Below are 22,169 nucleotides of genomic sequence, written 5' to 3' on the forward strand. Positions count from 1 at the left end.
TATTGTGGAAAAATGGAAAAAAAGGAATTTCGTGTGTTGATGAAACACTACTTTTTGATGAAAAAAAATGCCGCCGATACCAAAAAATGGCTTGATGAGTGTTATCCAGACTCTGCACCGGGGGAAGCAACAATTCGTAAGTAGTTTGCAAAATTTCGTACTGGTCATATGAGCACCGAAGACGATGAACGCAGTGGACGTCCAAAAGAGGCTGTTACCGATGAAAACGTGAAAATAATCCACAAAATGATTTTCAATGACCGTAAAGTGAAGTTCATCGAGATAGCTGACACCCTAAAGATATCAAAGGAACGTGTTGGACATATTATACACGAATATTTGGATATGAGAAAGCTTTGTGCAAAATGGGTGCCGCGTGAGCTCACAATCGATCAAAACAACAACGAATTGATGATTGAAAACCATGCTGAAATTGAACGAATTGGGCTTCGAATTGCTCCCTCATCCACCGTATTCTCCAGATTTGGCCCCCAGTGACTTTTTCCTATTCTCAGACCTCAAGAGAATGCTCGCTGGTAAAAAGTTTAGAAGCAATGAAGAGGTAATCGCTGAAACTGAGGCCTATTTTGAGGCAAAGGACAAATCGTACTACAAAAATGGTATCGAAAAGTTGGAAGATCGCTATAATCGCTGTATCGCCTCTGATGGCAATTATGTTAAATAATAAAAACGAATTTTGGCTAAAAAATGTGTGTTTCTATTAAACGATACGAACTTTTGAGCCGAACTGTGTTATATATATATATATATATATATATATATATATATATATATATATATATATATATATATATATATATATATATATATATATATAAACACGTATTTTTGCCTTTTTCTATAGAAAGGTATTAGAATTGCTTGAAAAAACCGACTTTCTAACGGAGGCACGAGGACCCATAGTGTTATATACCATTCGACTCAGTTCGACGAGATCGGAAAATGTCTGTCTCTGTGTGTGTGTGTGTGTGTGTGTGTGTGTGTGTGTACTTTTTGAAAATATTTTTTCTGCTCAATTTTATCTGAGATGGCTGGACCGATTTTAACAAACTTTGGCTCGTTTAAAAGCTACTGTCGGGCCATTGATCAAGTTCAAAGATCAAATGACTGTGACTTCTGGTTCCGGAGATATAATGGTAAAAGTGACGTAACCGACGAAATGTGTTGTTTTTTTTTACCGCGTATGTTTCTCGGAGATGGCTGAACCGATTTTAACAAGCTTAGGCTCGTTTATAAGCTACTATTAAGCCATTGATCAAGTTCGAAGATCAAGTGACTGCGACTTTTGGATTTGAAGGTATAAGTGACGTAACTGACAAAAAACGTTGATTTTTACCGCTCCTATATATATATATATATATATATATATATATATATATATATATATATATATATATATATATATATATATATATATATATATATATATATATATATATATATATAAATATATATATATTTATATATATATATATATATATATATATATATATATATATATATATATATATATATATATATATATATATATATATATATATATATATATATATATATATATATATATATATATATAGATAAATATATATATATATATATATGGGTGCCAAAATTTTGGGATCACCTCTAACGCTCTAGTGCTCAAAAGTTAAAGCATCTCCCACACTAACTCTTATTCCCGCTCGAACTCTAAGTTCTGTTGCTGCGTTGAGGCTCTATTCGTTATCGTTGTTATAACGACAAAAATAAAAATCTAATCACAAAGCATGTTTCATGCAGCAATTTCAACCATAGTACCGCTGTTTACTTGAACTTCATACAGAGAATTAACAGGAGTACAGGACTAGAGCGAACACAAATAATAGTTCAAACCAGCCCCTCACAAGATTTGTTATGATTCAAATTATTGCACATATTAAATTATCTATATATATATATAAAGGAAACAGGTATAGTAGGTACAAATATTACTCAAGACACCAACCAGAAAAAAACGATAAATTGTTGTAACCGTCATCTTTCTACACACTGTCATCGTCGTTATAATCGTCATCATCGCAGCATAATGCGGGGTGGCAGGCTTTGAAGGTGGCGGTGGGATTGGGATGGAAACCGGACAACAAGTCTATAAAACCCGCGGGAAAACTATGGCGGGGTCTCTAGTATATTACCAGTCCGGTAGAGTGAAGATCGTAGCAGTGGGTCAGAAACCAATGTGACAATGCGTTTCATTGGCAGAACAAAAAGTTAGTTGAAGTTGATCCAAATGGATCAATCCTTGCTTCATCGATAAATTCAAAGTGGATCCAAAGGGATCAGTAATTAGTACAAATAAGTTTGCTGCTAGTCCAGCGTGTGTGCCTTCACGTTTTTTTTTCTTACGTTAACCGAACAACGCCAAGTTGCTGCAGCATCTGGATACTGATTCGTTGCTGATTCATCGCCCCGGAGCTAGTGCCGACCCGCTCGTCGTCGCCAGGAACCATCAAGTCGACCAACGTGCGTCACGGCCCCAACGGAGCGTCGAGAACAAAATTTCGACCCAAAAAAAGCGCAAGTAACAATAGAGACATTCTGCCTATTTAATTTTCCGGTAATGTAAAATATAGTGTTTAAAAAAAGTTAAAATTGTGCGGTCTTTTTTATATACAAGCTGTGTCGTCCATTTTGTTTTTGTCGTGAATACGACTTACTTTACTATGGGGCGCTTTTTCAAAATTAGCCACATATAAGAATGGGTAGAACTTAATCGTGAATATCTCGACTTGTGTTAAAGGCAGCAACATAATTCTTTCACTATATCATCAAAATTATGATCAGGAATTTAGGATAATATTTTGAACAATGTGAGATAACCACAAACAACTAAAAAAATAAGTTTTCTCAAAATTTGATAACAACGAGAAAAACTCTTTACTTTCGATCATTTCTTCTTATGCGTTGGATGGAAGCAGATGTCAGGGCGAGAAGACGCATTCAAGCAGCGGCATCGGAGAGCGCACCTTCTGTGTGGTTGAAAAAGTACATGTGTGTAATGTCAGAGACATAACCGGATGTCGTGAATACGAATAAAACTGACACTCTTTCTATATACTTCCGAATATCAATTAGTTGATCGATTGTATGAATTGTGCAAGTTTTGCCCTTTTACACTACTAGAATTCCAAATAACCAGTTTAGTTCTATATGATAAATACTGGTGGTTCTAAAAAGAACCTTTTATGAAAGCGTTCGTGATGGAAAGTGACGAGTTGAGTTCGAATCTATTCTAAGTCAGTGCTATGCATTTTGTATAGCAAATCAGAAGAAAATTCTACTAAAAACTACACGAAAGGTTCATTTCGACGAATCCAAAAAATCGTAATTATAATTGATTTCAAATAAAGACAAATTAAAGATGATAGCGTTAAGGCCCGTTTTGTTGACCTATATTTGTACTTCTTGATTGATTCTTGTACTCTTGAATATAGATTGATTTATGAACCTCAGAACGGAGTTCCCAAGAAAACTTGTTGACTATTAGCTACTAAGCATCAAGGCAATTCCATAAGTATATCTACAAGGCAAATGTATGTGGTATTTTCCGTTTATTAGGTGAAAATGAAAAAAAATCTAATGCGGCTACGCCACATCGTAGACAAGCAAAGAAACTTAACTTTGAGTAGGCCGGGCAAACGAGGCGGTTACAGGTTTGTATGCAAGAGGCCGCCGCTTCCGACGGCGGGTAGGCGGCCAACTCAGCTCACGTCGGCTCGGTGATTTTGTGCCGCCGAGTCATCTTGGCTTCGGGTATGTGGCTGCGCCGCATCAGTTATACATGAGACATAACATACAGGAGACATGACTCTTTCGGCGAAATGACTCTTTCGGCGAAATGACCCTTTCGGCGAAACGACTTTTGGCGAAAAGGCTTTCGGCGAAACGGCTAAAATATGTTAATTTATACGTTTGCTTGAAAAGTTTGACATACAGAACTTTGATGTCGATTACTTAATTTTGGATTTGAATATTTCAGTGAAAGAAACTGTTTGGATATAAACGATATAAAACAGTGTTGCGAATTTTGCTCTGTGAAAATTACACAAACGCATTGCTCTGCGACCCGTGCGTTTGAGGTTTTATACCACGCAAAAGATCTGCTCTCATTACTGGCGACTGCTGCTCCCGATCGAAGTCCAAATCAGAGCACGACCTGTGCGTTTCTCGCTTAATACTTGGTTTGTTCTTACTGATGTTGGTGGGAGAACCTCACCTCGACATTCAGGTCCGTTGAACGATTCTCAATCAAAATTTACCCTTTTAGACTCGTCCAGTATATAATCGGAATTGATATGTACTTGGTTGAGGTAGCCATCGTCCGAGTGTGGTGAATTTTCCTCGTCATTTCCAAAAGTTTTAGAAAACTTTCTTTTTCAGTTATTTATGGTAATATCACGCTGTTGAAAATTTAATCACAAATTCGTGATCATATTTTCGATAACTTAGAGAAAAAATTATGTTGTTGGGTCCAGTACATCAGGAGATATTCCCAATAAAGTTCTGCCCATTCTTGTACAGGGTAAATTTTGAAAAGGCGTCCTATAGTAAAGTAAGTCGTATTCACGCCAAAAAGAAACGCACAGGTCGTAGTTCTCATTTGCCTTCCGGTCGTTAAGGCGAAAAGACGCATTAAATCAGTTTGGCATCATTTGGCACTGCGAGTGGATGTGAAGAGGTTTGTTCGCAAAGCTAGTTTCAATTCAAGCAAGGGCGGTTGCGGCAGGCAGCAGAGTTTCTGATCGTTTGCATTGGAGAGAAAAAAAACGAAAAACGAAAAGTGGACATCATTATGTAAACTCAGCTGTTCTAATGGCTCTAAATGTTATCAAAACAACTATTAGGATTACTTATTTGCAAATCGAAGGTAAAAATCATCAGTTTAGTGAAAATCCAAAATAATTTGATTTGCTCCGTGCACTTATCGCTGTGCAAAAATCGTTCGAGAAAAATGTTCCGAACTGTGCTAAATATCGTAGTGAATTCCACAATTTGTTCCTTCTAAAAGACAGAAATTTCTAAAAGACAGAAAGTTTGGCTTCATCTGGCACTGCGATCGAATGTGTAGCGGTTTGTTCGCAAAGCTAGCTTCAATTCAAACAAAAGTGATTGCGTGTCATACAGCAGAGCTGCTAAGCCAAAGGGGCAGAAATAAATTCTATACACTGTATCCATCGGAATTCGAACTCAACACGTCACTCTCCATTACGAACGCTTTCATAAAAGGTTCTATTCAGAGCCATTATTTTATTATAAAGAACCATACTGGTTATTTCATAATATTTAATTGTGTCTCATAATGTTTAATGTAACTAATCTGTACTTTAGTCTCGGTGCATCGTTTAAAATTCTAGTAGTGAAAAGGGGGAAAGTTTCACATTTCACACAATCGATCAACTATCAATTTTAATTCGAAAGTATAAAGAAATCATGTCAGTTTTATTTGTATTCACGACATCCAGTTATGTCTCTGACATTACACACCCGTATTTTTTTTTGTGTTACTTGTTTCCGCTGCGAACGATTCGCTCAGTGACCACAGGTGGGAAGAAAAGTCCGCCCTAAAAATAGTGAAGTGAAGATTCTCTCGAAGACCAAAAAGATAAACGACCCTGAACTGGTGGTCCGGTGCTGAAAAGCAGCCGCCAGTAGTGTATGTACAAAGCAAACGTAACATACTACGCAAAACCCTGAATTCCTGTTACTTCTATAAATCAAATTCATACTAAATAGCGTTTAATTGGGTTTAATCCAATTAGATCATGAGAGTAAAACAATCCTGGAATTGAAACGAAGTGTTTTTCTCGGTAATCAATATTCAGTATGTTCTTTTACTGTATTTACATTACATGCGCCTATTGGGTATTGGACTTGTGGGCTGACTCGCAGCAGTAACCCACTCGCAGTAGTGTTTACTCCTGCTGACTCTCACTCACAAAGAAAACACCACTCGTGTTCAAAATGTGCCAAGCGCTTGATTGGAAAAACGATACCGAGTATATGACAAACTGAAGCATGCTTTTGTGAACCACTCGAATCGATCTGAATTAATTGGTGTGAAGAATGAGCCAAAATTTGTGTCAGAAATAATTTCATAAAACGATAATAAATTCATGAGACTGCTTTGAAGAAAGAGAAAGGCATTATCACACCACTAGGTGGATTAAGAAGGGTTTCTTATTTCAATATGGTACGTGTAGTTTTCGAAATATGATTTTTTGAAGTTTCGTGTTTACAAAAAAGAGTCTTTTTCAAGAGCCTTTGCTGTAAAATCTAATAAAGAAACAAAAATTTGCCTAAGACATGAAATGTGCGTCTTTTTCTTAACTCTTAGCGATTCCATAATACTACCTTTATAGTTTATTCAATGAAAAAAGTTAAAAATAATAAACAAATCAAAAAAATATTAACTTGAGCTAATTTTTTTGTCATTTTTAGTAGAAAAACGTGCTTAATTCACCTAGTAGTGAGATGATATCTTTTTTTATCAATCCGAATGTGTTTTTTGCATGAATATTCTTCGGCGTTTTAGTTCTCATGACATTATTTTAATGACCGTCGTTTCAAGCGGCCATTTCAAGTTCTATTCACTCATTACCTGCAACTGCAGATCGGATAGAATTTGAATCTAAACGTGTAATAATCGATTGAACATTCTATGAGATGTCGAAATAAGTTCCACTTTAGAGTTATTTACGGTACGACCAGAATCGTTATTCAGGAACCAGCATAACCGAAAACGATTGGTATGGCCATAAATTAATATGACGAATAAATTGCAATAGTTTTGAGTCTAACTTCAGCTTTGAAGCTTTTTTGGTTTGTCATCTTCTATATCGGTATGAATTTTAAAAACCCATCACCCTGTAATTCCAGAATCGGATAAAATTAATTAATTTTGCATGGGACCATAAATCCTTCATTTGGAATTTTTGTTTTTGAAATTCGATTTGGCCTTTTTTGAGAAAACGATTGAGCTTTGAGAAACGATTCGATACTGGAACCGGAATTCTAAAATCGGTGTAGCCGAAGTCAGTTAAATCCACCTCAGGAGCTGTATAGTTTACATTTGATTCATACTGTTTGAAAATTAGTGTAGACATCTTTGAGAAATCGTAGTGTGAATTAAATTTTAGAATACCTTCTGAATCCAAATCGAAAAACCCTATAAAAATGATAAATTTATGTGAAATGGAAATTTTTTATACTAATCACCCTGTATCACCTAAACAGCAAGTTGGATCTGACTAAAAAGCGAGATGTTTTATAGCATGTTAAGACCTTTCATTTTAATCTTTTATGGTTCCTAGATTTTATTTGGATCTTAAATCGATTCAACCATCTACGAGAAAAATGAGTTACATTATTTTAATTTCGTTCAACATCCGGAACCAGAAGTCGAATCCAGACGTAATTCAGGAACCTTGTTCGGAAACATACGACTTTTCATATGAATATGAGTTTGTGGAACACGGTTGAATCATCTCCGAGAAAATTTAGTGAAATTATTTGTCACACTCGCATTTGATGATCTTGACGAACTGAGTCGAATGGTATATGGGAGTAATGATCTTCCAGTATTTATTACTGTAAGTAGTTTAAATCAAAATAATTATGATATTACTTAAACTTGAAAATGCTGCCATCATCTAGTTTACATGCCCTTCTCGAACGATTATGTTGCCAAAAAACGAACCGTGCTAAAATCGGTCCGAGGCAAAGTGCCATGAAAAAAGATGCTGTACACAGTCTTTTTGGTACTTAGAAACAATTGTATGTATCAGTATAAAGATATATCGTGTTTCATTTGGCGCTTTTCATTGAACGTGTAACACTCCTACTACTGGAATAAGGCGAAAAGTCGATATTCCCGTGAAAATTTACGGATTTTCACAATCTATGGCTTGTTGGATAGCTATTACCATGCCGAATCTATGTCTTAAATTATATTCTGTTGTCAAGGTCAATTGTGAGAGATATTGTCAAAAAACTGAAAATTTTGACATAAAACTTCGTATAACTCAAAAAGTAAACATCCGATCACAAAACCATTTAATAGCGTTCTGGGTGACGGGGATACCTTTCATTTGCGACTAGTTTGATCAAAATCAGTCCAGCGATGACCTCTTTGTTGACAACACACATACAGACCCACACACATAGAACAAGAAGCGTAGATCCACTTTAGTGTTACCGAGAAAATATAACAAGTGTTAACGGTTTTTGCGAAAAAATTGCTGCCATTGTGTAGTTTGCTGCCATTGTGTAAAAGCCTCAATTGTGAAATAATAAAAGTAAATAAAAGTTTAAAGATGATCAAAAAAGTATTTCTAATTGTTAAAAACACCCCTCCAATCCCCGACGCACGCCACTCGGACTGCGCGGCAATACAGGCTATTCATCTCTTGACAGCAGTGTTTGCCGCTAGGAAAGCGGCCAGGGGAACGTAAATAGTGCTAGTGGAGAAATATGAGGAAAAAGGATGATCGGCGGATTAGTTATAATAAGGTGAGTAAATTAAAATTGATTACCGTTACTGTATTTATTCTGATCGGTATTAACTTGATCAAGTTTCAAGTTCGTTAGAGGCACCAAACGTAGAGATTACGTGTGCATTTTATTTGTTTACGTTTTGACCACGGTCAATACGGAGTACATGTACTAGGAACTCATGTAATAAGGAGAGATAAAAGAAAAAGAAACGCGGGTAAACTATTGAAGTGGCCATACTGGCATGAAGACTCAAGAATTTGTTTTTCCTCACCACAACCAATAAACCACGGCCAGCTAAACAGTTGGCACTGGTGTTATGTTTATGAAGTCAAGGTACCTTACGAACCTAAGGCGTATGAGCGAAGAAATCGGTATTTTGACACACCATTTTGCGAGTAAACAACTGTAGCCGTTCTTGCACCGGCATAGTAAGTGCATGCCACGAAATATATATGAGCAATTACAGGAATGACGAAAAAGTGACAAACACCCTCATTCTTGTTTACGGCCGTATGCGATACGTTCGAAAGTATGCTAAACTCGCATCACGGTTTACGTTCGAACCAATTCGAACGAATCTTTTTTTTAGTACATCATTCGTACGAATGTAAAGTGTCATTCCTGTTTACGTACGAATAGATTTGATGCAGTGCATTCGATTCGTCAGGTAAATGTTGCGAATAGGTCGTTCGTATGCTTGATAGCGTGTATAGAAAAACAGTTTAATTGAGTTTTAATAGCTTTCCTTTCCGATGTAAGTATTGTTTGCATTCTATTGCTAATTTGTAAATTGAAATAACTTTTTATAGGGAAAAAAGATACAAAACACAAAGCACCAATAAAAGGCAGTATGATAAGCTCGTGGACGCATTGAGCGATCAGCCAGATATTGCCAAAGGCTTTGCGAAGTTTGATGCTAAGCCATTTTGGGAGAATCTTGCCACAGATTTAAACAGTCTTGGTCCACCTATGAGAGATTATGCTGGCTGGAAAAAAGTAAGAACTATTAAAATAATATCAAAACTATAGTAATATTTTTATTTAATTGAAATCTTCAATTCTAGGTATGGTTTGACTGGAAATCAAATCTCAAAAGGAAAATGGCACACAACAAAAAAGAACAGCAATCTACAGGAGGTGGCAAAAATAAAATTATTGAGTTTACAGCGTTGGAAGAAAAAGTAATTTATTTGGCCGGACTAACAGCTGCGATCGAAGGTGTTAAGGATGCGGTTTCTTTTGGAATACCAATAGCATCAGACGAAAATAATGATGCTATGGAAGATTGCAATTTGGAAACAATCGAAAATCGTTCAGAGGAAGCCACAAAATCGTTTGATGAAGATCCCCTGTTATCAAGACCAAAAAAGAGACAAGTAACGAATAGTTTGAACTTGCTAGAAAAACAAGTAGAACAGCAAGAGAAATTTCATTCGAACATGATTGATATTTTTCGAACACAATCGAAAAAAACTGGTGACATAGCTTATTATACAAAGCAAGTTTTTAAAACACTATCTGAACTTAAAGAACTGAAGGAACAGAATCTACTTGAGCAAAAAAGACATAACCTAGCGATGGAAAAAATCGCATTCGAAAAACTTAAAGTCAAGAAACAATTAATTGATCTACAACTGAGTCAGTTGTAAATAAAATATTTACAATACACTAATTAATGTGTAATTTTAACATGTGCTATTGTTTCTTATAAACCATCCGACTTAAATGAACATTGTGTATGCATGTGTGAAGTAGATGAACCTGTTTTTGTTAAATTTTGTCAAGTGAAATAAATTCGAATCGATTGATTTTTTAATTATTTTTGTTTTAATCTATTTTCACATTACTACAAAATACATCACCTACTGTAAACTATTGTCAAGATAAGTTAAGCAGATATTGTGTAAAGCACAACAAACATTAATGACTTTAGAAGATTTCGAAGGCGAATAATGCAATTGGCGGGCACCTAGTATGCATCGAAATCTATTCTTTAATACACCGATTGTTCGCTCAATTATGCCTCTTCCCAAGCTGTGCCGTCTATTGAAATTACTTTCAGCGCTCCCTTCTTCTGGTGCACGGTGTGGGGTTAACAGCCAAGGCTCAGAAGGATAACCAGCGTCACCTAGAATTTAGTAAAAATTATCATGTGTGAGTACTTCATTTCTGCTTTCAGTACCCAAAATTTTTGTATTTCTTTCCCCATTTCTGTACAACTGGTTCATGTAACTTCGAGCAGAACTCATTCTCCAAACATGTGAGTCATGATTTGATCCTTGATAACTAGCATCAACAAAACGAATCCGCTGCCTGTTGTCACACATCTAAATATAGTAAACATATATGATGTCATACAATACAAGCTACTCTTAAAACTCTTACGATCATAACGTTCAAGCTGTAGAATCCTTTTCGATTGTAAAAAAGTTGCGATTGCTCGTAGGTGGAATTATTCTAATGTGAGTACCATCGACACACATAATTACACCAGATATTCCAGATTTCTCAAAAAAGAACCGTTTTGCTTCCATCATTTCTTCTGCTGTCATTAATATATTTATCCATTTTGAACAGATTTTCCTCTCCAAAACGACAAGCATGTTTGAAAGAATCTTCGAAAATGTAGGTTGCGCTATTGCCACGTCAAAGTCTTTTCCAGTGCCATGTTGGTAGCTACCTTCTGCAAAGAATCGAAGACACGCCGCAAGTTTTACTTCTGTCGAAATCCCGCCTTGCTTTTGAGGAGGAAACTCATCTGCGATCTCATTCAGAACGTATTGGAATGCTGAATTATTTAATCGAAAATTTTGCATAAACCTAAAATTAGAACATTTATTCAATAAAGCACAGCTATTAATATGCAAGAAACTCGAGCTGTTGGACAAAGTGTACAGCTTTTTGGTTAGTATTCTATTTACTTACTCTGAATCCGACATCTCTAGAATGTCGCAACGTTTTCGTAAGTTTGAACGTCTGTTTTTAATTACACTTTTCTCGTATTCCACTGCCATTAAACCTAGCATTACAGTATCCATCTGAAAATCGAGTATGTATTACCGATAAACAAAATTCGTCGATTACATTTGTCAATTATGCACCGTTTGACAACTACAACAGTGCTACACAGCAACATAAAAGTTTTATGATAAAGGGCTCTCCGCATTCGGCCGATCCGACCGATCCGAGCTCTCCGGCGTTGACTTTTTCTCTGCTTCGGCTATGGCTGAGCTACGGGCGTGCACATGTATAGGTACGCCGGACCCGACACAGTTGCTACAATTCGAAAAGCTCGGTGAGGAATATCGTTGCCAAAGATATGAATTTTATGTCGGGTCCGGCGTTCCTATACATGCGCACGCCGGCAGCTCAGTCATAACCGAAGAACGAACAAAAAGATCGGCGATGGCTATGTCGGCCGAATGCGGTTTGACCTTAATATGTCACACTTGCAATGCTTTTTGATCCACTCATTCAGACGTATTATAAGAAAAAAAATTCTTCCTAATCCACCTAGTGATGGTTTTTTATTGTCGCTCAAATAGTACATAATTTTTATATTATCGATAATATATTTTATATTATCGAACCGAGACAGCAGATCTTCCTCTAACAAATGGTTTCGTATACGAGATGAACACATGAGTTAAGATGAGGTACCATTACCATATCTTTAATAATCGCTGTAGATATATCATTCCTCTCATCAATTTGGTTGAATTACAAGATACTTGTCATCAATCAGCTTGAGTGTTTAAAGCAGGAAAATTCCTCGATCGAAATACGTAGTGGAATTTGTACATATTTGGAATAAAAAATCCGAGTTTATTCACTAAATTTTATTTGTTGAACTTTTCTATTCTTGTTCGTCACATGTACTTTCTCATTGGAAATCTAACATTTGACTTGCGTAAGCTAATTTGCTGAATGAATAATATCAACTTTCTGACCTTATGTGCCGAATTAAGAATCAAACACAGGTAGAATACATGAACGGCATCGATTTATTCTTCACGCTATATCTGTCCTCGGAACACTCATATTCAAAGTGGTCATCAACTGAAAGGTCGATAGAGCGACGAGATAAAAATAATTGAAAGCATTCCAACAGTTCGCCGCACCGATTCAACTCTCTAAAAATTCGACGTACGAAACCTCCCGATTTCAGCTGTTCCATTCTCTTGCAAGTATCCGCTCAAAATTGGGAAACACGATGAACTGGAAAACATATCACAAATTACATTGGTTAAACATTTTGTGTTTGAACTATTTTATCAACACGTCGTACCTGGTTAAGCTTTTATACTGCTATGTGCATCTTGCACGTTAATAATACGAAACCAAATGTTCACAACCAGTTACACACTTTTTGCACCAAAACAGACTGCCACAACTCACCACCGCTCGACACTGGTTCGGTTTTGTCAACATCACCAATATTAAACGTATAATGGCTTCAAACTGGGAGTTAAAGTAGGTAGAATCATCCTTTTAAAATAAAAATGCCTGCAAATGAAAATGTAACATTGATTGTTTTTGTTTATTTTGCCCATCTGACACTTCTTCGTTGCTTAGAATTGGTTCGAAAAAGTGTACCGATGCGGCAACACTTTTTAGCACACGAATCGTATTCGTGTGCGATTCGAGTGAAAACAAGAATAGCTTATTCGCATTCGTTCGAAAGCATGCATTCGTACGAATAGTCCATACGGCCGTAAACAAGAATGAGGGTGAAAATCAGAATCGACCTTCTCCAATTTGGATGAAACTTTGCACATGGCTTCAGTATGGCAAACCATAAGTTTTGAACCTATGCAGAGGTCAATCCGACTCACGGCTGATTTTTAAAAATTGCGTATGTATTTTTGCATTTCACAAAAATTGCCTTTTTCAAATCGTTGTGACTCGGAAACCGTTAATTGTACAAAAATGGCGTTCAGGAAGAAGTTGTAGGGAATCGATTGGGCACTCTAAAAAAATATACACCGAAACAAATTTCTGATTTTTTCTCAATAATTACAAAATAATCCGAAAAAGTTATTTATTTATTTATTTATAATACTTGTGAAGTAAGGATAAGTCCTTTTTAATTTCCACAATCGGTTGCAATTCAGGTGATTTTTCATAACAACTATCACTAACTATGTTATAAACTACTATGACGTATCTCTATTAAACCAATTTATACATTCTGTTCGAAATATATGAAAAGAGCGATTGCTCTTTATCTGGGCAGGTAACTGATTCCATTGGACAATGTCTCGTATGAAAAAGGTATCCCCATAATGAGATGTACGATATTGGGGTAAATTAAAATTCCCAATGCGGTTACTGTGGGACACTTGTAATTTATCGATCAGATACCCTGGATTACGTGTGTTAATTATTTAAACAATGTTATACAGGCTCGAGATTTATAAAAGGCATTGAAGGAACAACCAAGCAGTTCTCTCTATAGGTGGGTTACTCTTGCGAAACGGGACAGATTAAAAACCCATCTCTAACAACAATTCAAGGCAATCTTCAACCTATTTAGCGATCTAGAGGAAGCGTTCAATAAAAATTCGGCTCCATACATAAAATGAGAATTTTACGTTTAGTTTCAATCGGTAACAAATTTGACGTTAATTTTAGATGCCGTAATGCATTATAAATTTTACCACATTGTAAGTTTAAAATCATATTGAATTTTGAAGCCGAGAATACAAATGTTATCAACGTATTCAATTTTAGTAGTTCCTAGTGTGATTCGCGGTAGGACAGCTGGACGTCGAGACCTTGTTACAAATAAGATTTTCGATTTCGAAGAGTTGATAGGAAGATGATTTTCGTTCTCACCATGCATGAACACTAAGCAAATCAGCATTGATTAAATCAGCCATTCCGAAAATCGTCAATTCAGTAGAGCATAAATACAACTGAACATCGTCGGCGAAAATATGTATTTTACCAAATTTCAATACAGAAGGAAGGTCATTAATAAATATCGAGAACAATATCGGACCCAAGATAGAACCCTGGGGAACACCAGATGAAATATTTGCTAGTTGAGAGTAATGTTCATCAATGAAAACAACTTGCGAGCGACCAGTGATGTAGGACCTGATTAGTGATACTGCTGTATGTGAAAAATTAAAGTGAGATGAAAGTTTTCGGAGCAATTTTACATGTGAAACCCTATCGAATGCCTTAAACTTACGAGGCAGGAAGAGAGTATAAATGTGGGTGACTATTCAACGATGGAAGCACCAAGTTGCTCCAAAGATGTTATTGGTTGGGCTGAAGCGCTTTCATTCAGTTTCACGAATACAATTCCATCCTTGGTGAATACGGTAAATATCTTTCCAGCTTTTTAAAGTTTCATCGCATGTCCCTTGATTGTCCGAGCTAAGTCGGATAAATTCTCATTGAGATAAATTCGTTTATCAGTGGTAAAGCCAAGATGTACAAGCGATAAGTTCCTTGCAGCAAGGTACCGATGATAGAAATCATCCCGATTTGCTTTGAATGCAAATTGCAGAAGAATAGGCGGTGTGGCCGACGCGATGATAGGTATACGGGACAATCGTTTCGTGTAGACTAAAGGTGAGGTGTCGTACTTAAGAACATTTGCAATTTTTTCCAAAAAGTTCACTTAAATTTACGGCTGTATGCAAATGATCAAATTCTTCTCGTTGTAATTCGAAAACCGTTCATCGTACAAAAATGGCATCCAGGAAGAAGTTGTAGGAAATCAATAGGGCACTCTAAAAAAATATACACTGATCAAAAAATTCGATTTTTTTTCTCAATAATTTCATAATGAACCAAAAAAATTAAATTAAAAACATATCATGGTTTCGATTGTTTTTCGATAATTTTTATTTTAAATCTCTTATTAAAACCTACAGATTGATGGCTATCCTATCCGTGCCTTTTGATAAATGAAGAAGTTGCAGCTAAAACAATTTACAGATATATTCGAAATTTCAAGTTCTCGTTGAAAGATAATCATTTAAACAGTAGAATATTATTCTACAGGTTAAAGGCAATAAATTTGTTCATGATATCTTTTCTTCTAAAAGTAGCTGTTATTGGGATACCTGGATGTTTAATTATAACACAATGTTTTATATTTCCATGAACTGTTTATTTGCTTGCTATATCTACAATTATTACATGTATATATCTACAATTATTACATTACGATCGTATGCCTTTCCTTATAACCCCGAATGCGACAGCGATCACAAATGCTTAACGTGGTATTAAATTTAACCTTGCACTTTTAAGCTTCTAATTTTCCAATTATGGTTTCTGTTGATTATAAAAATTTTCCGGAACACACAAAACCAGGAAAAGGTTTACAACACTTTGTGAAGACCATATTGTAGTATTGTAACTGTTTCGAAATAGATTTGTTATAAACTGATATCTGTTCTACGATGCATAGCTATTTATATGTGAATCAGGTAGAATTTAGGTAAGCAATTTGCCGGTACTACGTTGGTTGTAAACAGTAAGTAGTCAACTGGCACACCTGATTCTACATGTGTTTATTCGTTTTGACATAAATACGTTAGTTCTACTGTTTAAATGATTATCTTTCAACGAGAACTTGAAATTTCGAATATATCTGTAAATTGTTTTAGCTGTAGCTTCTTCATTTTTCAAAAGACACGGATGGGATAGCCATCAATCTGTAGGTTTTAATAAGGACTTTGAAATAAAAATTATCAAAAAAAATCGAAACCCAGATTTTTTTGAATTTAATTTTTTTGGTTCATTATGAAATTTTTGAGATAAAAAATCAAAACTTTTTTTCAATGTATATTTTTTTCCCTATTGATTTCCTACAACTTCTTACTGGACGCCATTTTTGTATGATGAACGGTTTACGAATTATAACGAGACAAAACACCTGCAGGCGACACAAAACACCTCTGCTCGCAGTGGCGATAGAATCCAAACTGATTCAACTTTTGTTAAGAGATTTCCTTTTATGTGATTTCGTTTGTAGCTCTTTCACTAATGGGCGGTCCTAACGGCTATAAAAATAGCCGCATATAGAATTTTAATGTCGATTATTTCATTTCGGATTTGCATAATTTATTGAAAGAAACTATCAATATGCTGTAGGGATTTGTTTCTAGCATTCAGAAGGACCAAATTGAGGAACTCACTACGATATTCACCACTTTTCGGAACATTTTTCTTGAACGATTTGTTGTACAGCAGCAGCTATTTTCTTCTCTTCCTCAGAACGCGTTCTGATGGGCTGGTGGTAACATGGGTCAAATGAGATAGGTTTTTCAATAGTGTACTATTGAAATACTTCAATGCTTTTGCTATACGAGTTTAAGTTGAAAAATTTCGATTCTATTGGTAGTTAGATTATATAAATCCTTCCACAGATCACTGAGCTATGAGCTTTCAAAATACGAGAAAGGCAAACGCGCCATATGAATTATCCTCTTTGATACTCGTTTATACCAAACATTTAAGAAAAGATTAATTTTGAACTATTTGAGATTATGTCACACAACTGAAAATTTTATCATAAAATTATGATCTTATTTCCGATGGCATGTAGCAAAAATTATGTTGATTCGTTAGATACAACAAGAGATATTCACGATCAAAAACTTATCACTCTCTCAAAGGGTAAATTTTGAAAAGGCACCCCATAGTAAAGTAAGTCGTATTCACGACAAAACTGTTTAACCTGCCAAGTGTTTCAACGGTGGAAAAAGTTTTAGTTTATCCCGTTGTTGGTGGCTTGGTTTTGTGAGGTGTTTTAGCGGAAGGTTAACCCGCTAGTTTTACAGACAGCTTCTCTTTGGATTTCAAACATCCAACTCCAGAAGGAAGGAGGGAAGACCCGTGTATCTCCATACATCTCGTTTATTTTGGTTTGTTTGCCGTAGGTTTGGTCAACGATCACGTAAGTGTTTTGCATGTTTTATTCGCAAAGTGTTTAAGTGTATGTTTAAAAGTGCATTTGAAGGCATTCCGATTGTTTGACACACAAAAGGAATTGCGCTTCATTTTGTTAGAAAGTGAGTTAAGCATCAGAAAAACCATTTTGGATTTTGGTTTCTATGTTGCATACTACCACCAACATAGAGTTGTAGCACCCGAGTTTTGCTTGCAACATCTATTTGTTTCGTACCAAAAATTTGTTTCATCGGCGACTGTTGTTTATCGCTTGGCTGTTGCATATGAATTTTATGTTTATCGCTGTTTACCGTTAGTTTCTTGCACAAAACGGAATTGAAAAGTTCATTGTTTATCGCGTACCAGTTTAGCGAATAGAACTTGTTTGTTTATTTCGAAGTCGAACTCAGTTTCTTCGGTTCGATCTTCCAGTTTAGTTTGAAAGAAAAAGTTTACCGTTTATTAAAAAAATAAAAACAATTCAAATCAAATCGTGTTTTTTTATTTCGTTTATTTTCTCACTATGTCAAGTATGTCGTTGGTGAATCAAATAGAACCGTTTATTCCCGGCACGACCCCGTTCGCGCAGTTTTTGGAGCAGTTAGATTAGGTGTTTGCGCATCATAAAGTGACAAGTCCGGAGGAGCAAAAAGTGTCGTTTTTGGCTACTTGCAGTAGAGAAGTGTATAGTGAGCTGAAGCTTCTTTTTCCCGGAAAAGATTTGAAAACCGTGTCATTTAAAGAGATCACGGATGCTCTGAAGAAGCGATACGATAAGACGGAGAGCGATTTGATCCAGCGGTACAAGTTTTATCAACGTGTCCAAGGTCCGAATGAAAGTGCAGAGGATTTTATTCTTGCTGTCAAGCTCCAGGCAGAAATGTGTGATTTCGGAGAGTTTAAGGACATGTCGATTCGTGATAAACCGGTTTGTGGTATCAGCAACAAGGATTTGCAGCAGCGTTTGTTTGATGAGGAGGATTTAACTCTAGCCAAAGCGGAGAAGCTCATTGTGAACAGAGAGTTAGCAGGATCAAGAGCTAAGTTGATCTCTGGTGATTCGACTCGTGTTAGCGTTTTGAACAGACTTGGGAAGCGTGACAGTCGTGTAGTTTCTCGAGATCGCTCACGAGGAAGGAGTCGAGAACCAAGCAGAAGGAGAAGTCAAAGCCGTTCAGTTTCTTTTGATGGCAGGAATCGTTCTTCATCCAGGACTCAAAGTTTATTTTGCAACTTTTGTTGTAGAAAAGGTCATGTACGTCGTTTTTGTTATGACCTGTAGAACAAAGCAAAAAAAGTAAAGATTGTCGATTCTCCAGCAGAAAAGCCCAAAATAACTGAGTATCAGAAAAGTTTAAGACGTCGTTTGAATCGTTCCGTTTCGGATGATGAAATGGACTGTTTATTGATTTCTTCAGTCAACAGAATCAACGAACCGTGTTTCCGTAACGTTTACGTTGACGACTTGCAGTTAAAAATGGAAATCGATTGTGGCGCTGCAGTTTCCGTCATCAGTTTTGAGATGTTAGCAGTGATCAACAGGAGTCGTTTGAAGGTTGAAGGGCAGATTAAGGTTTATGTTGAGTTTAATGGTCAGAAAAAGGATGTTTATATGATTGTTTTGCGAAGCGACAACTGTTTCACGCCTTTGCTTGGACGAGATTGGCTGGATCTGTTTGTTCCTGATTGGAGAAGAGCGTTTGGAAGCAACATCAATCAACTGGCAGTTTCGACAGACCAGACCGTTGCAGAGATGCAGAGTAAGTTTGCCAATATTTTTGATAAATCTTTATCTAACCCAATAAATGGGTTTGAGGCTGATCTAGTTTTAAAAAATCACACACCGGTGTTAAGGCGTGCTTATGACGTTCCATTCAGATTAAAAGATAAAGATTTGGAACATTTAAGGAGTTTAGAAAAAGATGGCGTCATAACACCAATAGATGCAAGTGAATGGGCATCTCCGGTAATAGTTGTGGTGAAAAAAGACAATGGTATTAGGATGGTCATTGATTGTAAAGTTTTAATGAATAAAGTTTTGATCCCTAATACATACCCGTTACCTTTAACACAGGATTTGTTTGCCTCGTTGGCTGGCGCTAAAGTTTTCTATTCTCTTGATCTGGCTGAAGTGTATACACAGTTATTATTATCTAAAAAGTCTAGGAAAATAATGGTGATAAATACAATCAAAGGTTTGTTTACGTATAATCGTTTGCCACAAGGTGATTCTTCTAGTGCAGCTATATTCCAACGGATCATGGATCAAGTTTTGAGAAATATCGACGGAGTTTATGTTTATTTAGATGATGTTTTGATAGCAGGCAAGGACAAAGAAGACTGTGCGCGAAGGCTTAATGTGGTTTTAGAACGTTTGTCTAGAGCCAACATGAAAGTCAATTTGCAGAAATGCAACTGGTTTGTTTGGAGTTTGCCGTTTCTAGGACATGTTTTGAGCGACAGATGATTGTTGCCTAGTCCAGAAAAGGTCGAGACTATTCGAAGAGCTAGTATTCCGAATAACGTCTCTGAGTTTAAGGCATTTTTGGGTTTAGTAAATTACTATGGTAAATTTCTACCTAATTTGTCCGCACGCCTTAGCTGTCTGTATCGTTTATTAAAGAAAGACGTTAAGTTTGTCTGGAACGCTGAGTGTAGTCGAGTGTTTGAAAGCTGTAAGCAAGCGTTGTTGAGCTCAAAGCTTTTAGAGTTTTATGATCCGAATAAGCCTGTTGTCGTTGTAACAGATGCTTGTAGTTATGGGTTAGGTGGAGTAATAGCACATCAAATCAATGGAGAAGAGAGGCCCATTAGTTTCACCTCCTTTAGTTTAACGAATGCACAAAAATCCTACCCAATTTTGCACTTAGAAGCTTTAGCAGTTGTGAGCACAATTAAGAAGTTTCACGAATTCTTGTTTGGAAAGAAGTTTACTGTGTATTTACGATTTCGACATTGTTTATAGACCGTCAACAAAAATGGGCAATGCTGATTTTTGCTCAAGGTTTCCTTTGCCAGAAAATGAACAAGCTTCTTTACAAAGAGTGTTTATCAAGAGTTTAAATGTTTCGAATGAGTTTCCGATAGATCATGCTTTGATTGCAATTGAGACAGAAAAAGACAAGTTTTTGCAACAAATAGTTTATTACATGAAGCATGGTTGGCCGCAGAAGTTGGATCGAATGTTTTTGGATGTTTATGCACAGCACCAAGATTTAGAACAAGCAGAAGAATGTTTACTGTATCAGGATCGTGTCATTATACCTGCAAGTTTACAAAATCAGATCCTGAAATTGTTACATAAAAGCCATTCCGGAATAACCAAGATTAAGCAAATGGCAAGAAGGACAGTTTATTGGTACGGCATGAATAGTGACATTGAAAGTTTCGTCAAATCATACAGAGTGTGTTGCCAAATGCATGTGGTTCCGAAGCAAGCTCCGTACTCTAACTGGATTCCAACAACAAAACCGTTTACCCGCATTCATGCGGACTTCTTTCATTTCGACAAGAAAACTTGGTCATTGTTGACAGTTTTTCAAAATGGCTCGAGGTTGAGTACATGAAGTTTAGTACTGATGCCAGGAGTGTCAAGTCGAAGTTTATCAGCGTTTTTGCAAGGATTGGGTTACCGGACATAGTAGTTACGGACGGCAGACCACCGTTTAATTCCAAAGAATTTACTGATTTTTTACAGAAACAGATTGGTGAAAGATGGTTTAAAAAAGTTTTTGTTGGATCCGGAAATGGCAGGTTTAAGTACAGATGATTTAATTTCGTACTTTTTGTTTAGCTATAGGAATACATGTTTGGAAGATGGTCGTTTGTTTCCTTCCGAAAGGCTGTTTAGTTTTAAGCCCAAGACGTTGTTGGATATAATCCATCCTAGAAATAGTTTTAGGAATCATTTGACGAAGCGTGAAGTTGTGGATGTACCTGTAAATAACGAATATACCAAAGATAAACACCGACTTCGTGACTGGATTGACTCTTTGCGCCCAGGAGAATTAATTTATTTTAAAAATTTTAGACCTACCGATATTCGACGATGGCTTGAAGCCAAGTTTCTAAGACGTGTTTCTTTAAATACATTTCAGGTTTTCGTTGGAGGTCGGGTGTATCTGGCGCACCGCAATCAACTCAAGGTGTTTGGCACTCACAAGAAAAGTTGTGGTTTGATTTTTGCGAGGGGAAAGGAGAGCAGTCCAGCACGTAAACGAAGTAGGGAAGACGATAACGACGAGAGCTTTGACGACGATGCTAGCGACTTTCTCGGTTTCGCAGTGAATTCGTTTATTTATCGAGACACACCTGACGATCAACCAATGGTTTGTGATTAGGATGGTGTTGGTTCGGGCAGCAACTGTTTACCGCTTGAGGGAGTTGATCCTCAAGAAGGCACATCTACGCGGCAGTGGTCGCGATAGAAGCAAACGAATTCATCCGAATATTCGAGTCATCCGTACATTAGTTTACGTCGTTGGACAAGATCAAATCGTCCTCGATAAGATCCTGATTTCATGTTTTATTAATAGTTTTAAAAATTAGGTTAAATAAGTTTCCACGGCAGTGAAGTTGAGCCATTTTTCGAAGTTTAGTTTGCGGCGGTTTAGTTTTGCCGTTTTTGAATTTTATGGCAGTGAAGTTCCGCCATTTTCGTTTATATGTGTTTGAACTAAAGGGGGAAGAACTGTGGTGACCAC

At 36.5% G+C, this 22,169-nt stretch overlaps 1 protein-coding gene across 7 annotated transcripts in view; it reads left to right on the forward strand.

Moving 5' to 3' along the window:
- The window catches only part of LOC131440668 (calpain-D), a 314,742-nt gene that overhangs the window by 112,978 nt on the left and 179,595 nt on the right, over window positions 1–22,169 (forward strand). The gene's annotated exons all lie outside the window — the stretch shown is intronic.

The sequence above is a fragment of the Malaya genurostris genome, chromosome 1 (genome assembly GCF_030247185.1).
Source record: "Malaya genurostris strain Urasoe2022 chromosome 1, Malgen_1.1, whole genome shotgun sequence".
In the NCBI taxonomy this organism is placed as follows: Eukaryota; Metazoa; Arthropoda; class Insecta; order Diptera; family Culicidae; genus Malaya; species Malaya genurostris.